At 44.0% G+C, this 24,999-nt stretch overlaps 1 protein-coding gene across 1 annotated transcript in view; it reads right to left on the bottom strand.

The window, feature by feature from the left end:
- Window positions 1-24,620, bottom strand: part of LOC118392701 (neurexin-1-like) — a 1,157,590-nt gene extending 1,132,970 nt beyond the window's left edge. Inside the window, exon 1 of the mRNA XM_052460740.1 lies at window positions 24,450-24,620. The gene's annotated coding sequence lies outside the window, so the exon portion shown is untranslated. The remainder of the gene's footprint in view (window positions 1-24,449) is intronic.
- Between the last annotated feature and the right edge of the window lie 379 nt (window positions 24,621-24,999).

Here is a 24,999-nt window from a genome sequence, read left to right as displayed (position 1 = left end):
GTCTGTCTCCTCCTCTGTCTTCAGTCTGTCTCCCCTCTGTCTTCAGTCTGTCTGTCTCAGTCTGTCTCCCCTCTGTCTTCAGTCTGTCTCCTCCCCTCTGTCTTCAGTCTGTCTCCTCCTCTGTCTTCAGTCTGTCTCCTCCTCCTCTGTCTTCAGTCTGTCTCCCCTCTGTTTTCAGTCTGTCTCCTCTGTGTCTTCAGTCTGTCTCCCCTCTGTCTTCAGTCTGTCTCCTCCTCTGTCTTCAGTCTGTCTCCTCCTCTGTCTTCAGTCTGTCTCCTCCTCTGTTTTCAGTCTGTCTCCTCTTGTGTCTTCAGTCTGTCTCCCCTCTGTCTTCAGTCTGTCTCCCCTCTGTCTTCAGTCTGTCTCCCCCTCTGTCTTCAGTCTGTCTCCTCCTCTGTCTTCAGTCTGTCTCCCCTCTGTCTTCAGTCTGTCTCCTCCTCTGTGTTCAGTCTGTCTCCCCTCTGTTTTCAGTCTGTCTCCCCTTGTGTCTTCAGTCTGTCTCCCCTCTGTCTGTCTGTCTCCCCTCTGTCTTCAGTCTGTCTCCTCCTCTGTCTTCAGTCTGTCTCCCCCTCTGTCTTCAGTCTGTCTCCCCCTCTGTCTTCAGTCTGTCTCCTCCTCTGTCTTCAGTCTGTCTCCCCTCTGTCTTCAGTCTGTCTCCCCTCTGTCTTCAGTCTGTCTCCTCCTCTGTCTTCAGTCTGTCTCCCCTCTGTCTTCAGTCTGTCTCCCCTCTGTCTTCAGTCTGTCTCCCCTCTGTCTTCAGTCTGTCTCCTCCTCTGTTTTCAGTCTGTCTCTCTTCAGTCTGTCTCCTCCTCTGTCTTCAGTCTGTCTCCCCCTCTGTCTTCAGTCTGTCTCCTCCTCTGTCTTCAGTCTGTCTCCTCCTCTGTTTTCAGTCTGTCTCCTCTTGTGTCTTCAGTCTGTCTCCCCCTCTGTCTTCAGTCTGTCTCCCCCTCTGTCTTCAGTCTGTCTCCCCCTCTGTCTTCAGTCTGTCTCCCCCTCTGTCTTCAGTCTGTCTCCCCCTCTGTCTTCAGTCTGTCTCCTCCTCTGTCTTCAGTCTGTCTCCTCTTGTGTCTTCAGTCTGTCTCCTCCTCTGTCTTCAGTCTGTCTCCCCCTCTGTCTTCAGTCTGTCTCCTCCTCTGTGTTCAGTCTGTCTCTCCCTCTGTTTTCAGTCTGTCTCCCCTTGTGTCTTCAGTCTGTCTCCCCCTCTGTGTTCAGTCTGCCTCCACTGCCAGTGTCACACACCTGTATTTGGAAACACACAATCATGCATGCACACACTCGCACACCCCCCCACGCACACACACTACACACTATAACCCCTAAATAATCTAAGTAAAGATGTTGTGTGGAGAAAGGTCAGCTCCTCCCAAGCCTCTCAAACTTCTTCGGAAGGCGTATCGATTCAAGGCTCTTGCCAAGCCATTTTCTCCAAGGATCCAGGACTGGGTAGGATCTGCAAGGGGCAGATTGTTCTAGTTACCCACTGCTCAGTGTGTAACCCCGCTGTTCTGTTTCCAACCATACATCTTCAAGCCTTGGCGCGCCTCCTCACGGCAATGGGAAACAGAAGTCAATGGAGGGAGAAACAGTATTGTTCTAGTCTTTTAACTCGCTCTTTGTTGATTCTATCTTTTTTTCTCACTAGTTGGTTTTGTTCTGAGCGAACCTCCCTGGATGCTTAGGTTGATTGTGCTCTAGCTGTCTTCCATCCCATGGCTTAACTATAGTAGTCCCTGGTGGTTTGCCTCAGCACTTTTCAGGCTAAGTCATAAATGATTAATGGTTACCATCTTGTTTGACTGCTGTTGACATCTTGTTTCATTAATCATGGCTCTAATGATATGGAGTTTTCCATAGGGCATACAGTATGTTTTCTATATGATTCCGTGACAGTTGTAGTAGGTAATGCACAGCTTACTCTGCCAATATTTGGGTGAAGATTCCCACATTTATAATTTATCACAACATCCATTATTAACAGCAGCGTTTTTTAAAATTTGTTCAGCAGGGACCCCATTTTTAACGACATAATTTCAGTCTGTCTCCCCCTCTGTCTTCAGTCTGTCTCCTCTTGTGTCTTCAGTCTGTCTCCCCTTGTGTCTTCAGTATGTCTCCTCCTCTGTCTTCAGTCTGTCTCTCCCTCTGTCTTCAGTCTGTCTCCCCCTCTGTTTTCAGTCTGTGTTTTCTGTGTTCGGCCTAGTATGGTTCTCAATCAGAGGCAGGTGCCGTTAGTTGTCTCTGATTGAGAACCATACTTAGGCAGCCTGGGTTTCACTGTTGTTTTGTGGGTGATTGTTTCCGTGTCTGTGTTTGTTGCCACACAGTACTGTTTCGGTTTGAACACGTTTATTGTTTTTGTATTCATAGCGTTCAGTTTATGTTTTTTAAATAAACAACCATGGACACTTACCACGCTGCGCATTGGTCCTCCGATCCTTCTCGCTTCTCCTCCTCAGACGAAGAGGAGGAGGAAAACCCTAACAGAAATTTTATTTTCCAAACTCTATTTCTCAAAAACATGTGGATATTGTCCCATACAATAATATGTACTCTTAATTTTTTGTTCCTAAAGTATTATTTTTATTTTTACTTAAAACATTTTTGCCAACCCCAAATACGTTCACAGTTTTGTCCAGTAGAGAGAGAGAGTGTGTGTGTGTGTGTGGGGGGGGGACCAGAAGTCCTCACAAGGATAGCAAAAGTGGGGACATTTCGGCCGTTCCCAAAATAATTTAGGTTTAGGGTTACAATTAGGATTACTGTTAGAGTGTAGTGGTTAAGGGTTAGGGTTTTGAGGTTAGGGTTGTGCCATCAGGAGTTTTTGTGCACCATCAGGAGTTTTTATGCACCATCAGGAGTTTTTATGCACCATCAGGAGTTTTTATGCACCATTGGGAGTTTTCATGTGCCATCAGGAGTTTTTATGCACCATCAGGAGTTTTTATGCACCATTGGGAGTTTTTATGTGCCATCAGGAGTTTTTATGCACCATCAGGAGTTTTTATGCACCATCAGGAGTTTTTATGCACCATCAGGAGTTTTTATGCACCATTGGGAGTTTTCATGTGCCATCAGGAGTTTTTATGCACCATTGGGAGTTTTCATGTGCCATCAGGAGTTTTTATGCACCATTGGGAGTTGTCATGTGCCATCAGGAGTTTTTATGCACCATCAGGAGTTTTTATGCACCATTGGGAGTTTTCATGTGCCATCAGGAGTTTTTATGCACCATCAGGAGTTTTTATGCACCATTGGGAGTTTTCATGTGCCATCAGGAGTTTTTATGCACCATTGGGAGTTTTCATGCGCCAGCTCTAGCAGTATTGAATGGTTTTAATGCCTGTGGTTAATGTATGTACTTTTGCTTATCCTCAGCTAGGGCAATTCCCCTATTTCAGCACCACATGTATGCAATGCTATGTTCATGTAGTGCACAAAGTCTGTGTATATTCCCTCTCAAGCCAATACCAATAGGAACTACACTGGACTTTACACAAACTGGAAACCACATATCCTGATGCCGCATTAATTGTACCTGGGGATTTTAACAAAGCAAATTTGAGGAAAACACTACATACCCAAACCAAAAACCATGGATAGATGACAGGATTCGCACAAAACTGAAAGTGAGAACCACCGCATTTAACCATGACAAGGTGACTGGGAGAATGATTGAATGCAAACAGTGTAGTTATTCCCTCCGTAAAACAATCAAACAGGCAAAATGTTGGTACAGAGACAAAATAGAATCGCAATTCAACGGCTCAGACACAAGACGTATGTAGCAGGGTCTACAGACAATCACGGATTACAAAGGGAAAACCAGCCACGTCGCGGACACCAACGTCTTTCTCCCAGAGAAGCTAAACACCTTCTTCGCCCGCTTTGAGGATAACACAGTGCCACTGGTGCGGCCCGTTCCCAAGGACTGTGGGCTCTCGTTCTCTGTGGCCGACGTGAGTAAGACATTTAAGCCTGTTAAAGCTTCTTAAGGATAGGGGGCAGTATTTCCCCTTTGGATGAATTGCGTGCCCATAGTGAACTGCATCAAAATCTGTCCTAAATTGCTTATATATGCATATTATTATTATTATTGTATAGAAAACACTCTGAAGCTTTGAATTATGTCTGTGAGTATAACAGAACTCACAGGGCAGGCAATCTTCCAAACTAGTTTTGGAATCCTGAAAGTTGGGGCAACTTTGACGTCATCGCCCCCTACCCTCCACCCCACAAGTTATGGATCTGGAAACCATCAGCAGTTTTTATGCACCATCAGGAGTTTTTATGCACCATCAGGAGTTTTTATGCACCATCAGGAGTTTTTATGCACCATTGGGAGTTTTCATGTGCCATCAGGAGTTTTTATGCACCATCAGGAGTTTGTATGCACCATTGGGAGTTTTTATGTGCCATCAGGAGTTTTTATGCACCATCGGGAGTTTTTATGCACCATCAGGAGTTTTTATGCACCATCAGGAGTTTTTATGCACCATCAGGAGTTTTTATGCACCATTGGGAGTTTTCATGTGCCATCAGGAGTTTTTATGCACCATTGGGAGTTTTCATGTGCCATCAGGAGTTTTTATGCACCATTGGGAGTTGTCATGTGCCATCAGGAGTTTTTATGCACCATCAGGAGTTTTTATGCACCATTGGGAGTTTTCATGTGCCATCAGGAGTTTTTATGCACCATCAGGAGTTTTTATGCACCATTGGGAGTTTTCATGTGCCATCAGGAGTTTTTATGCACCATTGGGAGTTTTCATGCGCCAGCTCTAGCAGTATTGAATGGTTTTAATGCCTGTGGTTAATGTATGTACTTTTGCTTATCCTCAGCTAGGGCAATTCCCCTATTTCAGCACCACATGTATGCAATGCTATGTTCATGTAGTGCACAAAGTCTGTGTATATTCCCTCTCAAGACAATACCAATAGGAACTACACTGGACTTTACACAAACTGGAAACCACATATCCTGATGCCGCATTAATTGTACCTGGGGATTTTAACAAAGCAAATTTGAGGAAAACACTACATACCCAAACCAAAAACCATGGATAGATGACAGGATTCGCACAAAACTGAAAGTGAGAACCACCGCATTTAACCATGACAAGGTGACTGGGAGAATGATTGAATGCAAACAGTGTAGTTATTCCCTCCGTAAAACAATCAAACAGGCAAAATGTTGGTACAGAGACAAAATAGAATCGCAATTCAACGGCTCAGACACAAGACGTATGTAGCAGGGTCTACAGACAATAATATATAATAATAATAATATATGCCATTTAGCAGACGCTTTTATCCAAAGCGACTTACAGTCATGTGTGCATACATTCTACGTATGGGTGGTCCCGGGAATTGAACCCACTAACCTGGCATTACAAGCGCCATGCTCTACCAACTGAGCTACAGAAGGACAAAGGGAAAACCAGCCACGTCGCGGACACCAACGTCTTTCTCCCAGAGAAGCTAAACACCTTCTTCGCCCGCTTTGAGGATAACACAGTGCCACTGGTGCGGCCCGTTCCCAAGGACTGTGGGCTCTCGTTCTCTGTGGCCGACGTGAGTAAGACATTTAAGCCTGTTAAAGCTTCTTAAGGATAGGGGGCAGTATTTCCCCTTTGGATGAATTGCGTGCCCATAGTGAACTGCATCAAAATCTGTCCTAAATTGCTTATATATGCATATTATTATTATTATTGTATAGAAAACACTCTGAAGCTTTGAATTATGTCTGTGAGTATAACAGAACTCACAGGGCAGGCAATCTTCCAAACTAGTTTTGGAATCCTGAAAGTTGGGGCAACTTTGACGACATCGCCCCCTACCCTCCACCCCACAAGTTATGGATCTGGAAACACTCCCATGTCTTCCACTCAGTGTCCTCATTCAGTAGAAAGTGGAATCAAGCATTTGCTGTGAACTTTGACCTAATGGGGAGGAATTTTCCACAGTGTCGCAAAAGATTCACGTGCTTGAGGGCGCATATGCGTAAGAGGGCTTTGTCTGTTCCAGTCAGCCCCAGATGAACTAGGATTGTCCGGTTGGAATGCCATTCGTTTTGTACGTTTATAACATCCTGAAGATTGATTCTGCACTTAGTTTGACCAGTTTCGTCGACCTGTAATATGTAATTTGGAAGTTTTGATGCAAAATTATTCTGGACCAGAAGTCATTTTTTTTGGCATTTGAGCTGAAAATGGTAGCAGATGCTGCTACATGGACACTAGAATTGAACATTATGAAACAAAACGATTTATTGTTGAAGTAGGACTCCTTCCACTACATTCTGATCAAAGACCATCTAAGGTAAGGGAATATTTCTGTTGTAATTTTGTATTTCTGTTGACTCCAACATAGCGGAGAAATATTGTTACGTCTGAGCGCCGTCTCAGATTATTGCATGGTAGGCTAATTCCGTAACGTTAAAAAAAATGTGACACAGCGTTTGCATTAAGAACCAGTGTATCTTTTTAATTATATGTAGAACATGTATCTTCAGTCAAAGTTTATGATGAGTATTTCTGTTATCTGGCGTAGCTTTCTATAATTTCTCCGGACATTTTTGAGAATTTTCTGAACATGGCGTCAATGTAAACCGGGATTTATGGATATAAAATGCATATTATCGAACAAAACATAAATGTACTGTGTAACATGTCATATGACTGTCATCTGATGAAGATGTTCAAGAGGTTAGTGAATGATTTTTCTTTCAATCCTGCTTTTGTGATTGTATCTTTTGTTCTACAAAATGGCTGCGTTTTTTCTTTGTTTTGGTGGTGGTCTAACATAAATATATGCTGTGTTTTCGTCGTAAAACATTTAAAAAATCTGACACGCTGGGTAGATGAACAAGGTGTTTATCTTTCATTTGAGGTATTGGACTTGTTAATGTGTGGAGGTTAAATATTTCTAATAATATTTTTGCATTCCCTGCGCCACCGTTTCAGCTCAACGAGGGGGTGTAGTTCCCGTATGGGAACCCATAGGCACAACAGGTTTTAACACTCGTAAGGCTGCTTGCCCAGATGGCATCCCTAGCCGCATCCTCAGAGCATGCTCAGACCCGCTGGCTGGAGTGTTTACGGACATATTCATTCTCTCTCCATCCTAGTCTGTTGTACCCACTTGCTTCAAGATGTCCACCACACTGAAGAAAGCAAAGGTAACTGAACTAAATGACTATCGCCCCATAGCACTCACTTCTGTCATCCTGAAGTGCTTTGAGAGCCTAGTTAAGGATCGTATCACCTCTACCTTACCTGACATCCTATACCCACTTCAATTTGTTTACCGACCCAATAGATCCGAAGACAATGCAATCCCAAATGGACAAGAGGAATACGTGCGTCAGAATGCTGTTCATTGACTATAGCTCAGCCTTCAACACCATAGTACCCACCAAGCTAATCATTAAGCTTGGGGCCCTGGGTCTGAACCTCGTCGTGTGCAACTGGGTCCTGGACTTCCTGACGGGCCACCCCAGGTGATGAAGGTAGGAAACAATACCTTCACTTCACTGATCCTCAACACAGAGGCCCCACACGGGTGCATGCTCAGCTCCTTCCTGTACTCCCTGTTCACCCATCACTGCGTGGCCACACACACCGTCAACTCAATCATCAAGTTTGCAGACGACACAACAGTATTAGGCCTGATTACCAGCAATGATGAGACAGCCTACAGGGAGAAAGTGAGGGCCCTGGCAGAGTGGGGCCAGTAAAATAACCTCTCTTAACGTCAACAAAACAAAGGAGGTGTTCATGGACTTCAGAAAACAGCAGAGGGAGCACGCCCCTATTCACATCGATGGGATCACAGTGGAGAAGGTGGAAAGCTTCAAGTTCCTCTGGATTCACATCATTGACAAATTTAAATGGTCCACCCACGAAGAAAGTGTGATAAAGAAGGTGCAACAGCGCCTCTTCAACCGCAGGAGGCTGACGAAATTCAGCTTGGACCCAATGACCTTCAGAAACTTTTACAGGTGCATCCTGTCAGGCTGCACCACCCGCAACCACAGGGCTCTCCAGAGTGTGGTACGATCTGCCAAACGCATCACAGGGGTGCCCTCCAGGACATATACACCACCCGCAACCACAGGGCTCTCAAGAGTGTGGTACGATCTGCCAAACGCATCACAGGGGTGCCCTCCAGGACATATACACCACCCGCAACCACAGGGCTCTCCAGAGTGTGGTACGATCTGCTAAACGCATCACAGAGGTGCCCTCCAGGACATATACACCACCCGCAACCACAGGGCTCTCCAGAGTGTGGTACGATCTGCCAAACGCATCACAGGGGTGCCCTCCAAGACATATACAGCACCCGGTGTCACAGGAAGGCCAAGAAGATCATCAAGGACATCAACCACCCTAGCAATAACCTGTTCATCCCATTATCATCCAGAAGGTGAGGTCAGTACAGGTGCATCAAAGCTGGGACCGAGAGACTGAAAAACTCAAGGCCATCAGATTGTTAAATAGACATCACTAGCCGATTACCACCCGGCTACTCAACCCTGCACCTTCGAGGCTGCTGCCCTATATACATAGACATGGAATCACTGGCCACTTTAATAATAGAACACTAGTCACTTTAATAATGTTTACATACTGCTTTTCTCATCTCATACAGTATGTACAGCCGTGGCCAAAGGTTTTGAGAATGACACAAATATTAATTTCCACGAAGTTTGCTGCTTCGGTGTCTTTAGATATTTATGTCAGATGTTAATAGCAGGTATATCTCTCTGGTCACCCCCAAAACCAATTCTTTCTTTGGCCGCCTCTCCTTCCAGTTCTCTGCTGCCAATGACTGGAACGAACTACAAAAATCTCTGAAACTGGAAACACTCATCTCCCTCACTAACTTTAAGCACCAGCTGTCAGAGCAGCTCACAGATTACTGCACCTGTACATAGCCCACCTATAATTTAGCCCAAACAACTACCTCTTTCCCTACTGTATTTATTTTATTTTATTGATTTATTTTGCTCCTTTGCACCCCATTATTTTTATTTCTACTTTGCACATTCTTCCACTGCAAATCTACCATTCCAGTGTTTTACTTGCTATATTGTATTTACTTTGCCACCATGGCCTTTTTTTGACTTTACCTCCCTTACCTCACCTCATTTGCTCACATCGTATATAGACTTGTTTCTACTGTATTATTGACTGTATGTTTGTTTTACTCCATGTGTAACTCTGTGTTGTTGTATGTGTTGAACTGCTTTGCTTTATCTTGGCCAGGTCGCAATTGTAAATGAGAACTTGACTTGGCTACCTGGTTAAGAGCTTCAAGTTCCTTGGTGTCCACATCAACAACAAACTATCATGGTCCAAACACACCAAGCCAGTCGTGAATGGGGCACGACAAAGTCTATTCCCCCTCAGAAGACTGAAAATATTTGGCACGAGGTCCTCAGATCCTCAAAAAGTTCTACAGCTGCACCATCAAGAGCATCCTGACTGGTTTGCATCACCACCTGGTATGGCAACTGCTTGGCCTCCGACCGCAAGTCACTACAGAGGGTAGTGCATACGGCCCAGTACATCACTGGGTCTAAGCTTCCTGTCATCCAGGACATCTATACCAGGTGGTGTCAGAGTAAGGCCCTAAAAATTGTCAAAGACTCCAGCCACCGTAGTCATAGACTGTTCTCTCTACTACCGCAGACTCCAAAAGACTTCTTAACAGCTTCTACCACCATAAGATGCCTAAACAGCTAATAAAATGGCTACCCTGACTATTTATAGCCACACTATTGTTATTTTACTGCTGCTCTTTAAATATTTGTTACTTTTATTTTTTACTCAACTCTTATTTTTCTTAAAACTGCATTGTTGGTTTAAGGGCTTGTAAGTAAGCATTTCACTGTTATATTCGGCGCATGTGACAAATAACATCTGCTTTGATCATCCTGCAGCATGACAGACATTGGATGGATAGGACATGTTAATATCTTCGGATGTGAGTGATAAAAAAATACATTTCAAAAAATGACTGAATAAATTCGATGGATATTTTTTGCCACAAAGTTGATAGCGAAAGTGTATCAGTGAAATGGCAGTACCAAAAGTGCACAGTGGAAAATATGCTTCCAGACTGGAGCCCTGGCCCCATGGTCACACCAGATGAATGAGGGACAAAAACGCTGATAAATATTGGACTCTGCCAATGGGAAATGAAGGGAATATAGACTTGCATCCCAATATGTACTGAAAAACGAATTAACAACCGCTAATAAGATTGTGGCACAGATCCCAAAACTATCTGAGCCCTGATAATCAATTTCTGGATGGGGCTTAGAGGCTGGGAGAGGGTTGTGGGAATGTTGTGTAACTGTTGATGAGAAACACCATCAATGGTTATTATGGGGAGATCATGTGTGGAACAATAAGATCATGTATTTTCTTTTAGATGCATTTCAATTATGTATCACTACTGCAATACCTTGAAAAGTAATAATATTGGAAAATGATAGAATATAGAGAAAATAATGAATAAACCCCTATGTGCTTCATCAGAGTGGAGTAAGTCAGCAACTTTCTAAACAGATCAGACATCAGACTGGATTGTTATTGAAATGGCTGTGTAACGGGTGTCGTCTTCTGAAGAGGACGAATCGGAACAAAGCGCAGCGTGGTAAGTGTTCATGACTTTTTTATGAACAGAACACTGAAACATAAATGGTACAAAGTGAATAAACGAAACCGAAACAGTCCTGTCAGGTGCAAAACACTAAACAGAAAACAACTACCCACAAAAACCATGTGGGAAAAATCTACCTAAGTATGGTTCCCAATCAGAGACAACGATAGACAGCTGTCCCTGATTGAGAACCATACCCGGCCAAAACAAAGAAATACAAAAACATAGAAAAAAGAACATAGAATGCCCACCCAAATCACACCCTGACCAAACCAAAATAGAGACATAAAAAGCTCTCTAAGGTCAGGGCATAGCGGGCCCCGGACTGGGGGGCGACACTGAAAGCTCCGGACTGACGGGCGCCTCTGGAGGCTCCAGACTGGAGGGTGACACTGGAGGCTCCGGACTGGAGGGCGTCGCTGGAGGGTTCGGACTGGAGGGCGACTCTGGAGGGAGGAGACGCAGAGACAGCCTGGTGCGTGGGGCTGCCACAGGGCCCACCAGGCTGGGGAGACCAACAGGATCCCTGGTGCGTAGAGGAGGCACCGAATGAACCAGGCTGTGGGGGAGCACTGGAGCTCTGGCGCGCAGCCTTGGCACCACTCCGCCAGGCTGAAAGCCCACTTTTTTCAATACTTTCGTTGCCCTCTTTATTTTGCACCGCGTATCCGTAAATACACCTCATCTGTTTATCGCTCACCACAAAGGTGAGAGAGGATGCAGATAATTGCATGACCCCACTCGTTCATCCAATGTCCTTGGTGGTTGTGTGTAGTCTATGAATGTGTGTCATGAACTAAATGGTGCCTGTGCTATGCTGCACCCCCAGGTCTTCTGCAATCAGGGAACCGGCCTCTCTATGATGGCTAAGGCTGATGCTCTTTGTACAACCCCAATAGAGCCACCGTTGCCCCACTGGCCCATTCTAAGAAGCCCCTTTGTGGCTGGGGAGCCACCTATCACCCTCTCCTCAAGAGGACCCTTTGTGCTTCTCAAATAGGCTTTCCTTGCAATCACTCTCTCCGATATTGCGCCACACAAACAGTGTGTAACTCAACCCCTATCGCCCTCCTCAACCCCTAACGCCCTCCTCAACCCCTATCGCCCTCCTCAACCCCTATCGCCCTCCTCAACCCCTATCGCCCTCCTCAACCCCTATCGCCCTCCTCAACCCCTATCGCCCTCCTCAACCCCTATCGCCCTCCTAAACCCCTATCGCCCTCCTCAACCCCTATCGCCCTCCTCAACCCCTATCGCCCTCCTAAACCCCTATCGCCCTCCTCAACCCCTATCGCCCTCCTCAACCCCTATCGCCCTCCTCAACCCCTATCGCCCTCCTAAACCCCTATCACCCTCCTCAACCCCTATCGCCCTCCTCAACCCCTATCACCCTCCTCAACCCCTATCGCCCTCCTCAACCCCTATCGCCCTCCTCAACCCCTATCGCCCTCCTAAACCCCTATCGCCCCGCTCACGCCCTTTTACCCTCCTAAACCCCTATCGCCCTCCTCAACCCCTATCGCCCTCCTCAACCCCTATCGCCCTCCTCAACCCCTATCGCCCTCCTAAACCCCTATTGCCTTCCTAAACCCCTATCGCCCTCCTCAACCCCTATCCCCCTCCTCAGGCCATTTTACCCCCCTAAACCCCTATTGCCCTCCTGAGGCCCTATCACCCTCCTCAGGCACTATCGCCCTCCTCAGGCCCTATCTCCCCCTAGGCACTATCACCCTCTTCAGGCCATTTTACCCTCCTCAACCCTATCACCCTTCTCAGGCCCTATCACCCTTCTCAAACCCAGCCCGCTCTTCTCTTTCTTCCCAGGTGGGGGACAGTCTAGAGTTCATTTTGTCCAATAATTAGCAGGGAGAAATCCAGCATTGAACTGTACTGTGACTCAATCTCTCTCACAGTCTCACAAGGGCATTTTTGGGGTGAAGGGAACCTTATTTTCTTTGTTTGGTAGCAGAGGACTGTGAGGAGAGACAGAGAGAAGAGACTGGCTGAGGGAACAAAGAGAACATCTTGTATAAGAGAAGCCTGGCTGAGTGGCTGACTGCCTGACTGGCAGACTGACTGTTTGACTGGTTGGCTGAATGACTGTTTGACTGACTGTGTCCAGAGCTGAAATTCTCCATCTCTGAGATGAGTCATGTTAAGTGACTTCTGCGAAATACAAGATCACCGTGATGTAGACTGACTACTGTGAAATTTTCCCTATTCCCTTCCACTTCCCGGTTCATCTTTCAAACTTTCAAGAGTATCTTTATTACAGTGAAGGCTTATTTTAGCTCAGAGGACATTGGCATGGATTCAAGGCTATGTCTACTGCTCTGTCACTCATAAGTATGCAGCTATGACTAGGACAGAAATGGGGTGGAGTACAACTCTATGAATATGACAGAAATGGAGTGGAGTACCACTCTATGAATACGACGGAAATGGAGTGGAGTACAACTCCATAAATACAACAGAAATGGGGTGGAGTACAACTCCATAAATACGACAGAAATGGGGTGGAGTACAACTCCATAAATACGACAGAAATGAGGTGGAGTACAACTCCATAAATACGACAGAAATGGGGTGGAGTACAACTCCATGAATATGACAGAAATGGAGTGGAGTACAACTCCATAAATACGACAGAAATGGGGTGGAGTACAACTCCATAAATACGACAGAAATGGGGTGGAGTACAACTCTATGAATACGACAGAAATGGGGTGGAGTACAACTCCATGAATACGACAGAAATGGAGTGGAGTACAACTCTATGAATACGACAGAAATGGAGTGGAGTACAACTCTATGAATACGACAGAAATGGGGTGGAGTACAACTCCATGAATACGACAGAAATGGGGTGGAGTACAACTCCATGAATACGACAGAAATGGAGTGGAGTACAACTCTATGAATACGACAGAAATGGAGTGGAGTACAACTCTATGAATACGACAGAAATGGGGTGGAGTACAACTCCATGAATACGACAGAAATGGGGTGGAGTACAACTCCATGAATACGACAGAAATGGAGTGGAGTACAACTCTATGAATACGACAGAAACGGGGTGGAGTACAACTCCATAAATACGACAGAAGTGGGGTGGAGTACAACTCTATGGATTTGGAACGTCATGCAAATATTATAGGATGGCTACAACTTGAGTGTCTCTCCTCTAATAGACACTGCCTCTAGTACACAACACACGATGTACACAGTACACAATGTCTCCACATGGCCATGACCCTATCCATTCAGCTAAGCAATTAACATATTACATTGGCCCTTCCTGTTTAGATTTTTCCAACCGTATTCCACAGGTATGACAAAACATTTATTTTTACTGCTCTAATTATGTTTAAGGTTCATGGAATATGGCCAATATTCCACGGCTAAGGGCTGTATCCAAGCACTCTGCGCTGGGTCGTGCACAAGAACAGCCCTTATCCGTGGTATATTGGCCATATACCACAACTCCTCAGGCCTCTCTGCTTAAGTATACCAGTTTCATTTGAGGACCAGGATGTTGAAAGGTGTTCCATACAGATTACAAAATAGCTGGGAAGAGATTATTGATGTACCGATTCCATGGCACAGGGGGTATGAGTTGATAAGCGAAAATGACGCAGAGATGTGTCCTTGGACGTGGCGCTTGACCCTGGTTGCTCCTGTGGGTCTCTCTGGACGGGAGATTGTTAGATGACTGAATGTAATGTAAATGTTGAGCGGCTTCACTGCAGGAGGTAGATTGTATGTTTTAGTATTCAATTAAGCAATAAGGCTTATATCTACAGTTGAAGTCGGAAGTTTACATACACTTAGGTTGGAGTCATTAAAACTTGCTTTTCAACCACTCCACAAATTTCTTGTAAACAAACTACAGTTTTGGCAAGTCGGTTAGGACATCTACTTTCTGCATAACACAAGTAATTTTTCCAACAATTGTTTACAGACAGATTATTTCACTTATAACTTTATCACAATTCCAGTGGGTCAGAGGTTTACATACACTAAATTGACTGTGCCTTTAAACAGCTTGGAAAATTCCAGAAAATGAATGAATGGCTTTAGAAGCTTCTGATAGGCTAATTGACATCATTTGAGTAAATTGGAGGTGTACCTGTAGATGTATTTCCAGGCCTACATTCAAACTCAGTGCCTCTTTGCTTAACATCATGGGAAAATCTAAAGAAATCAACCAAGACCTCAGAAAAAAAATTGTAGACCTCCACAAGTCTGGTTTATTCTTGGGAGCAATTTCCAAACGCCTGAAGGTACCACGTTCATCTGTACAAAAAATACTACTCAAGTATAAACACCATGGGACCACGCAGCCGTCATACCGCTCAGGAAGGAGACGCGTTCTGTCTCATAGAGATGAACGAACTTTGGTGCGTAAAGTGCAAATCAATCCCAGAACAACAGCAAAAGACCCTGTGAAGATGCTGGAGGAAACAGGAACAAAATTATCTATATCCACAGTAAAAAGAGTCCTATATGGACATAACCTGAAAGGCCGCTCAGCAAGGAAGAAGCCACGGCTCCAAAACCACCATAAAAAAAGCCAGACTATGGTTTGCAACTGCACATGGGGACAAAGATCATACTTTTTGGAGAAATGTCCTCTGGTCTGAGAAAACAAAAATAGAACTGTTTGGCCATAACGACCATCGTTATGTTTGGAGGAAAAAGGGGGAGGCTTGCAAGCTGAAGAACACCATCCCAAACGTGAAGCACGGGGGTGGCAGCATCATGTTGTGGGGGTGCTTTGCTGCAGGAGGGACTGGTGCAGTTCACAAAATAGATGGCATCATGAGGTTGGAAAATGATGTGGTTATATTGGAGCAACATCTCAAGATATCAGTCAGGAAGTTGAAGCTTGGTCGGAAATGGGTCTTCCAAATGGACAATGACCCCAAGCATACTTCCAAAGTTGTGGCAAAATGGCTTACGGACAACAATGTCAACATATTGGAGTGGCCAGCTCAAAGCCCTGACCTCAATCCCATAGAAAATTTGAGGGCAGAACTGAAAAAGTGTGTGCGAGCAAGGAGGCCTACAAACCTGACTCAGTTACACCATTTCTGTCAGGAGGAATGGGCCAAAATCCTCCAGACTTATTGTGGGAAGCTTGCGGGAGGCTACCCGAAACATTTCACCCAAGTTAAACAATTTAAAGGAAATGCTACAAACACTAATTGAGTGTATTTAAACTTCTGACCCACTGGGATGGTGATGAAAGAAATAAAAACTGAAATAAATCATTCTCTCAACTATTATTGTGACATTTCACATTCTTAAAATAAAGTGGTGATCCTAACTGACCTAAGAAATTGAATTTTTACTAGGATTAAATGTCAGGAATTGTTAAAAACTGAGTTTAACTGTATTTGGCTACGGTGTATGTACATTTCTGACTTCAACTGTATATGTACTGTAGTTATATATATAAATATTACAATGGCTCCACCCACATTTAAAAATACTACAGTATACCTAAGCAATAAGGAATGAGGGGGTGTGGTGTATGGCCGCGGCTAATGTCTGGTCGTGTGTACGCCGCAACAGGGAGTGCCTCGATACAGCCATTAGCCATGGTATATTGGCCATATACCACAAACCCAAGAGGTGCCTTATTGCTGTTATAAACTTGTTACCAACATAATTAGAGCAGTAAAAATAAACATTTTGTCATACAGCCAATCAGTATTCAGGGCTCGAACCATCCAGTTTATAATATTGTATAAATACTATAATTTTCGCTGTGAGTGTTTTTTCACTGAGTGTTTTTTTCTTTTTTACTATAGTATAAATACTGCAGTAAAAGAAAACTGTAGTCTGTACTATAGTAATTAATGTAGTGTTTTTGTGATTGAAGTATACTGTAGTATTTACTTTTTGCAGACATTACTGTAGTATTTAATACAGTGTTTTAGTTTGATTATTTTTGGCATAGATTATTTTGATTATTTTTTATTATTTTTGGCATAGAAGTGAAGAAGCTTTCTCTTTCAGCAAACCTACTGGAGAAATAATAAAATAAAACATTTTCCATAGACTGTAGGTAGGTAGGTAGGTAGGTAGGTAGGTAGGTAGGTAGGTAGGTAGGTAGGTAGGTAGGTAGGTAGGTAGGTAGGTAGGGAGGTAGGTAGGTAGGTAGATAGGAAGGTAGGTAGATAGGTAGGTAGGTAGGTAGGTAGGTAGGTAGGTAGGTAGGTAGGTAGGTAGGGAGGGAGGGAGGGAGGGAGGGAGGTAGGGAGGTAGGTAGGTAGGTAGGTAGGTAGGTAGGTAGGTAGGTAGGTAGGTAGGGAGGGAGGGAGGGAGGGAGGGAGGAGGTAGGAGGTAGGAGGGAGGGAGGTAGGTAGGAGGGAGGGAGGGAGGGGGGAGGGAGGGAGGGAGGGAGGGAGGGAGGGAGGGAGGGAGGGAGGGAGGGAGGGAGGGTAGGTAGGGGTAGGTAGGTAGGTGGGTAGGTAGGTAGGTAGGTAGGTAGGGGAGGCAGGAGGTAGGTAGGAAGGGAGGTAGGGAGGTAGGTAGGCAGGGTAGGCAGGTGGGTGGGTGGGTGGGCAGGAGGCAGGTAGGTAGGTAGGTAGGCAGGTAGGCAGGTAGGTAGGTAGGTAGGTGGGTGGGGAGGTAGGGAGGTAGGTAGGTAGGTAGGTAGGTAGGTAGGTAGGTAGGTAGGTAGGTAGGGGAGGTAGGTAGGTGGGTAGGGAGGTAGGGAGGGAGGTAGGTAGGGAGGTAGGGAGGTAGGTAGGGAGGTAGGTAGGTAGGAGGAGATAGGTAGGTAGGGTAGGTAGGTAGGTAGGTAGGTAGGTAGGAGGTAGGTAGGTAGGTAGGTAGGTAGGTAGGTAGGTAGGTAGGTAGGTAGGTAGGGGAGGGAGGGAGGGAGGGAGGGAGGTAGGGAGGTAGGGAGGGAGGGAGGGAGGGAGGGAGGGAGGGAGGGAGGGAGGGAGGGAGGGAGGGAGGGAGGGAGGGAGGTAGGTAGGTAGGTAGGGAGGGAGGGAGGAGGTAGGTAGGTAGGGTAGGTAGGGAGGTAGGAGGTAGGTAGGTAGGTAGGGTAGGTAGGTAGGGAGGGAGGGAGGGAGGGAGGGAGGGAGGGAGGGAGGGAGGGAGGGAGGGAGGGAGGGAGGGAGGGAGGGAGGGAGGGAGGGAGGGAGGGAGGTAGGACTGGGGTCTAAATGGATAGTTCAGAGCTTCTGAGCTATTTTCTGTAACCTGTAGGGAACACGATATATGGTCTATACTTGGCATGTGGGTTACTGACTTATGGGTGGCACAAATTATGGGGGAAGCTCTGAAATATCAAATCAATTCAAATTGTATTTACGATCAAATCAAACGATCCATTTACTATAATCCTGTAGTATTTATTATAGTATTATACAGTATACTATAGTTTACTATATAATTATATAGTATGTAGTGTAGTATTCTATAGTAAACTGCAGTATTTTTTCATGCTGGTGAACCTGATATATCAATCAATGGAGAGCTTACATCACTCCATTTGCCCAACAGATACCCTTCTGAAGGCGGGGGAGGTGAGATGGAGTATTTTTAAACCAGAGAAAGCAGCTGTCTTTTGTGCTGTAGTAATTTAGGTTAAATAGCTTGCTGGAGAGTGCTAACGCAATGTGTCACACCTAAAATGCATACCCCCAACACCCAGGTCTGGCTAAAGATATGTGGTATGACAGTAGAAAATGAAGGAGGAGGAGAAGAAGAAAAATAGGAGGAGAAGGAGGAGGAGGGGAAGGAGGAGGAGAAGGAGGGGAAGGAGGAGGAGAAGGAGGATGAGAAGGAGAAAAAGGCTTGCTGAGGAACCCAACTTCCATGGCTCTTTAGAGACAGCAAATACATCAAATGTGGCTTTCAGTTGAGGCAAGTGCTACAGAGAAAGCATCTTATTAATTCATTGGATTTGTGTTGCTGTTTTTGGGATAACTCCAAAATGAAAAGGGCTGGGTTTGCTTCTTTCAACTATTCAGAAAAAAAACTCATGCATGAATAAAATACAGGGCTTTTTCAACTGCAGTCCCTTTGGTGTCTCAATTCTTATAATATCACTCCACAACCATGGTCATTCATCCACCAAAACCCAGAAAGGGCTGCAAAATGTAACTTCCCCCAAAACACCCAGAACACCTGCCTGCCATTACTCCGTGTGGCAAAATCCCTTCCAAGCCTACCAATCAAACTCAACTAACCCAATCAGATCAATCAATAATCCGCACTGTATTATTTTTCAGTAGGATTGAACCAATCAGTGTGAAAGAAAATGAGAGGTCTTTAAGTACGTTGTTAGATCATAGGGCCTTCTCCATCAGAGGCCTCCCATAACTTACTCGGATCTGACTGCGTAATCAAAGCACTAGATGAGGCTGAGGCTGAAAGAGACAGGGCACGTCACCCCTCATCACAGACACATCAACATAATGGAGGAGATAGGGGGATGGAGGGTTGCGGTGGATAGAGGGTCTTTATATTACAGATGTGTTTTTCCATTTCCTTCTCTTTGCAACTGAAAGTGTCTGCTGTCTGCCTCTTACCTCCCCTAAGTTTGTCTGCTCATTCCTTCGTTTGGATGAAGGAATAGAAAGATGGATAAAGGAATGGAAAGATGGATGAAGGAATAGGAGCAGAGAGTTAATGAGGCAGATTGCTCTCGTCGCTGCTGTGTGAGGGATTACAGGGAGATTACCGTGCCTGATTCTCTCTCTCGTTCCTCATCTCTCTCTCCCTCCCTTCCTCCCTCCCTCCCTCACTGACAGTGATGAACCAGAACAGGAGGTCATGCCCGTGTTGGCCTAGTGACGGCCTAGCGACGGGGCACGTATCAACAGAGGTGAGAGGAAGAGGAACCCCTGATGTCTGTGTCAGGGAAAATGGCAGCTGAGCTATTCAATACCATTCAAGGACTGTCCTCTGAGTGGATAGGATTTCTGAGGCCTTGTGTCTGACATTTTGATTTATGAACCTCTCCACTACAGTACAATACCAACAAAGTATCCTGAAATTACCATTTGGCTGACATTTTAGAGATGATGAACCTCTCTTGCCCATTATCAAACCACAATATAATATAATACAAAAAAAAATAAAATACAACAGAATAGAATGAAATAGAAAATAATCAAATATAACTTTTACGTTGTGGGGCTACATCCTAGACGAGGTACATTAATATGTCAGAGTTTCAAAAGGCCTAGTTCAGAGGCTATCCAACGTACCAATGGATTCTGATTGCAGAGCCATTTAAATGTGGAATTGTTAGTTAGATTACTTGTTGGTTATTACTGCGTTGTCGGAACTAGAAGCACAAGCATTTCGCTACACTCCCATAAACATCTGCTAACCATGTGTATGTGACAAATAAAATTGGATTTGATTTGATTTGATGTAGGTTGATTACCAGAGTTTCCTATTATGTATGGATTTTGTATTCAGGAAAGTTGCATAACAGTGGATAGGAGCACACAAATGTAAGCGGAGGACATTGAAACCCACTTTTGCACTCAGTGAACAGGTCTGGAATCAATTATTCAGATTGAGGGGAATTTGCAATTATTATAAATCATCTCAACCGATCATGGCAATGTTAAGCACCCTCCATAAAACACAGTGAGTAGAACAATATATAGAAAGTGTCCATATAGATTCTACACATCCTCGTCTGTTGGCAGCGCCACAGTGTTAAATATGGAAGCATATTAGAGAAGATGCTAATCAGCCTGTGTGTTATTCATGGATTATAAACTCACTGTCAGTCAAAACCGTTTTACAGACCGAAGTCAATAGCATGGTATGATGTCCCTGAAAGAGTACTTCATTCAATAGCTTGAGAGAAGATGATCACATTTCAAATGGTTGAATTAATTGTATTTGTTGCGATTTCCTTTAACACAATTGTGAGATGACCTGAACATGCAAGGGATAAACAGTATATTCAGCCAGTCATTTGGCATTGTATAGACTTTAGCTGAAACCAACCTCCCTTCATACAGTCTAAACACAATTAGATAGTAATATTACAAATAACAGAATAGAACAGAAATGAGGTTGCGGGGAATGGTATAGAGGCTATTCAACTGCCAATGACATACACAGAGTGTACAAAACATAAAGAACACCTGCTCTTTCCATGACATAGACTGACCAGGTGAATCCAGGTGAAACCTAAGATCCCTCACTTGTTAAATCCACCTCCAACAGTGTAGGTAAACAGGAGGAGACAGGTTGAAGAAGGATTTTTAAGCCTTGAGACAATTGAGACATGGATTGTGTATGTGTGCCATTCGGAGTGTGAATGGGCAAGACAAAATATTTAAGTGCCTTTGAGTGCTGTGCTGAGGGCACCTCAATATTAAGAAGCTGTCCTTAATGTTTTGTACTTTCAGTGTACACGTGTGTGTGCGTGTGCGTGCGTGCGTGCGTGCGCGTGTGTGTGTGTGTGTGTGTGTGTGTGTGTGTGTGTGTGTGTGTGTGTGTGTGTGTGTGTGTGTGTGTGTGTGTGTGTGTGTGTGTGTGTGTGTGTGTGTGTGTGTGCTGTATATGCATGGTTTATGCAGGGTTGGGGAGCAACTGCGACTGTCATCCCTTATGTTACCAGCAAAGTATTGTAATTACAGATCCTAGATGTTTACTTCTAGGGTTACTTTAAAATTCAGAAAAGATGTTTGCGAAACATTTGTTTGACAGCTTTATGTTTTCTCAATGTCATTCAAATCAGCAATGGCAAAAGGAGCAAGTTTAACTTTGTTTCAGCTGAGCGAGTCTGACTACAAGTCAGAAACCATTACGATGACACACCAAATACGTTTGACTGATCGTGGAATAGAGTAGGAATAGGCTTTTGTAGGCTAAACTATGTCATCTAATGGTGCGACTGCTCTCGGCATCCAAAGATTATCCAACTGGAATAAACGCTTGGAGGTCAGGATGACAGCATTGGTGTAGAATACGGCGATACGGATATCACTTATTATTGATATCTACATAGCACATTGATGTGAATCACACTGCTGCTCTCTCATTTAACTATTTGCGGTTTACGGATTGTGGTTGTTGTTGATGGCTGTTCACAAATGCACATGTGTATTTTAACCCAATAATGGTTTAATTGAAGAAGGTTAAACTGCCTATTAATCATAGTTTTGTGGACAGCCAGTGAAATATGCGCTCGTTCAACTGCTCTATAGTGCGGATTGCAGCCTATGGAATAGTCATTTGAGGGAGTACCCAACTTCTCCATACTGTCAAAATGAGTTTAATTTAAGTAGACCCAAAGTGGGACTTTTATTGCTTAATCTATTTGTGGTGATTATACAAACATGTATGATAGGCTTAATGGACACATGCTCAAACTCGCGCACTTTTGATAGACGTAAACAGCTGCAAATTATCGAGATCTCAAAGTGTCACCAACAAAAACAGAAACAATAGGCCTATAGCAAATGCAGCATATGTTGTTACATTCATTCATACGTGCAAATAGCACTTCTCGGTAGTCCTCAAAGCATGCCATTCCATGAGAGCAGCAGTTCTTTTTCAACTCGACGCAATGAGCCCAATCAGTTGTCCATGACAACAAGATAAACAACAGAGTAGACTAACACCTTCGTTTTTGGGTTACGCTCAGGTAGAACAACTTGGCTAATCTATATTTCCATATTTCCAAGTCCTATTCTTGAAGATCAAGGGAAATTAAATTAATTGGAATGACTAGAAATCTGACAGACTTTTTTTTTTTTTTTAAATATAAAGACTAATCGTAAACTGTAATAGAAGGAAAGCAATGTGTTACAACTCATACAGTTTAATGCAACATCCATGCATTTTTATTTTATTTTACTAGGCAAGTCAACGAAGAACAAATTCTTATTTACATTGACCCCTACCGAGGATCAGGTGCAGAAGGACATATTTTTACCTTGTCAGCTCGGGGATTCGATCCAGCAACCTTATGGTTAATGGCCCTACACTTTAACCAATTGACCACCTGCTGCCCCATTTATGGACAGCTATGTAAACCCCAACATTGATTTATCCTGTAATAGCAATTTTTGTCTCCTTGTAATGCCTCTTAAATGAAAAGTAATCTAAAAGTAACCAGATTACGTTACTGAGTTTGGGTCATCCAAAAATGACGTTACTGAATAAAAATTTGGACAGGTAGCTAGTAACTGTAACGGATTACAATAACCTTCCCAGCCCTGTTTGTATAGGTACAGTATGTCTTTGGGAGGGGTTGGATGAAGCGGAAAGTCACATTTTGTTGGACCTTGTGGACCAATTGACGAATAAAGTGATCTTAATCTAGATGTTCAATTCAGAAGGGTCATCATGTCCAATTATTTGGCCCAGGGGTCTGTATTGGAATTCGAAGACAGCCTGTTCGATAAGTGATATACACCACTGCCTGGTCTATGTGTGCGTCAATCAACTCCAGGCCCCCCTCCTACCCCGATAGCTATCCCCAATGTAGCACAAGTTTTCATGTAAACGTAACCATTCACTGTCGTGGAACATGGTATTTTCCCTCTCTCTATCTGATATTGAGGGACCCTAAGGAGAGACGGTTACGCACCCCAGTGGGCTAAGGTATAGCGACACAGTGGAAAACATTTGAGTCGCATTTGCTATACTGCTATTATCAAATATCAAATATATCGCATTTGTCATTAAAAAAGGTCAGCTATGCTATAATAATGTCATGTAATATATATATATATATATATATATATATAAATGAATTGGAATGTATATCTACATATATATTATATATATGCACGTAAATGCAGCTATAATGCAATAGAGCCGGATCGTTTTCACACAGAACTGTAATGCGGTGTTTCAAAGACCAAATAATGCATGGCCTCGAGTGGCCTAAACTATTCAAGCCTTAAAAGATCACTGTAAAGCGCCAATAAAACATATTTAATGAAGCCCATGTTGTGAACTTCAATATTTATATGTCCTGAGCTCCCAAGTCGGCTCTCAAGTAAATTCAAGCTATAAATTCTTCCTTTCAATGATTTGGAAAAGGTGTAGGGAGACATCACTAAAGAGCGTGATTGATAATAGGTGAATAGACAGTGGACTCATTCTCTGCAGCAAGAAGCATATGACCATCTTTCTGAACTTGGTTTGATACTGGAGCCTTAGATGTCTATCCGGACTGGGCAATGAAAAAACGCGCTCGTCTCACATTGGATTCTCCGACATTAACATAGCCTAAAATTACAATCATAAGGTATATCAATTTATACAGTAATCACATTAATCATATATATTATATATATTCACATTAATCATATTTTTTCATTTTTTTTTTCATTCTCAGTAATGTAGCCTATTACAAACAGCGTGCCAATTTCTGGACGCAGAATATAGAGCAGCTGTCTGCCCGTTTATAGGCTGTCTCTCATCCCAAAGAAGGACACTGCTGCCAGGTCCGAATAATCCCCTCCAAAATATTGACCCATTACGCATCCCTCCATCTACAGCCATGTATACATTATTCTCTAAGGAAACGGAGTCCTATTATTATGATGACAACATACTAACCTATCCTATCTCTTTCAACACAAACACGATTTCAGAACTGCAATCGACAGCAAAAAAGGTCCGTAGTCTGATATAACCATGCTCTGATGTTTGTCACGCTGTCCGAACATCCACATCCTGCTTCCAGCACAGCAGCGCTGTCAGAAAACGCAGACAGACAGACGCAAAGGAATTATGACCATAGAAAAACATAGAAGAAAAGTCCTTACTTGTGTCTTTCTGAAATCCCTCTCGATAATTCTCCAGACATCAAAGGTGTAATATTCCTGATCTGGATATGCCGCTTATTTTGTTATCCAGTGAGTGAAGCAGGTCAGAATGCCGTGTTTTCTTCTTCTCCAGCTACCAGATGCGAACGGAGCTAGCCCTGTCGTTCCACCTGCAACCGTGGAATTGAAGAGACAGCATCAGCACCGCACTGGAGCCCGCCCACCGCGACACGCCCCGCTCCGGCGAGGCTACTTCCAACCAAGGCGAGGGAGGAGTTGGCGAAACAGCTCCGTCGGTTGTCTATCCCTGAGACTGCTGCTGCGCTGAACATTTACCAGTTCCCACAGGCGACCCACATAGTGACAACACTCAAGATCCAACTTGAACTCTGAACATTAATATTGGGCATTTGTGGAAGGCCTGGCCTGACACCCTATGACTTAAGAAGGTTTAAATTAATTCCAAAATGTTAAAATATCAATTGGCATCTAAAAACAGTGTTGAAAAACAACATTATAGGCTTACTGGCACACCTAGCCTATTTCAAAT

This window comes from Oncorhynchus keta, chromosome 13 (genome assembly GCF_023373465.1).
Source record: "Oncorhynchus keta strain PuntledgeMale-10-30-2019 chromosome 13, Oket_V2, whole genome shotgun sequence".
Classification (NCBI taxonomy): domain Eukaryota; kingdom Metazoa; phylum Chordata; class Actinopteri; order Salmoniformes; family Salmonidae; genus Oncorhynchus; species Oncorhynchus keta.
This window is presented reverse-complemented; position numbering and strand designations above follow the sequence as displayed.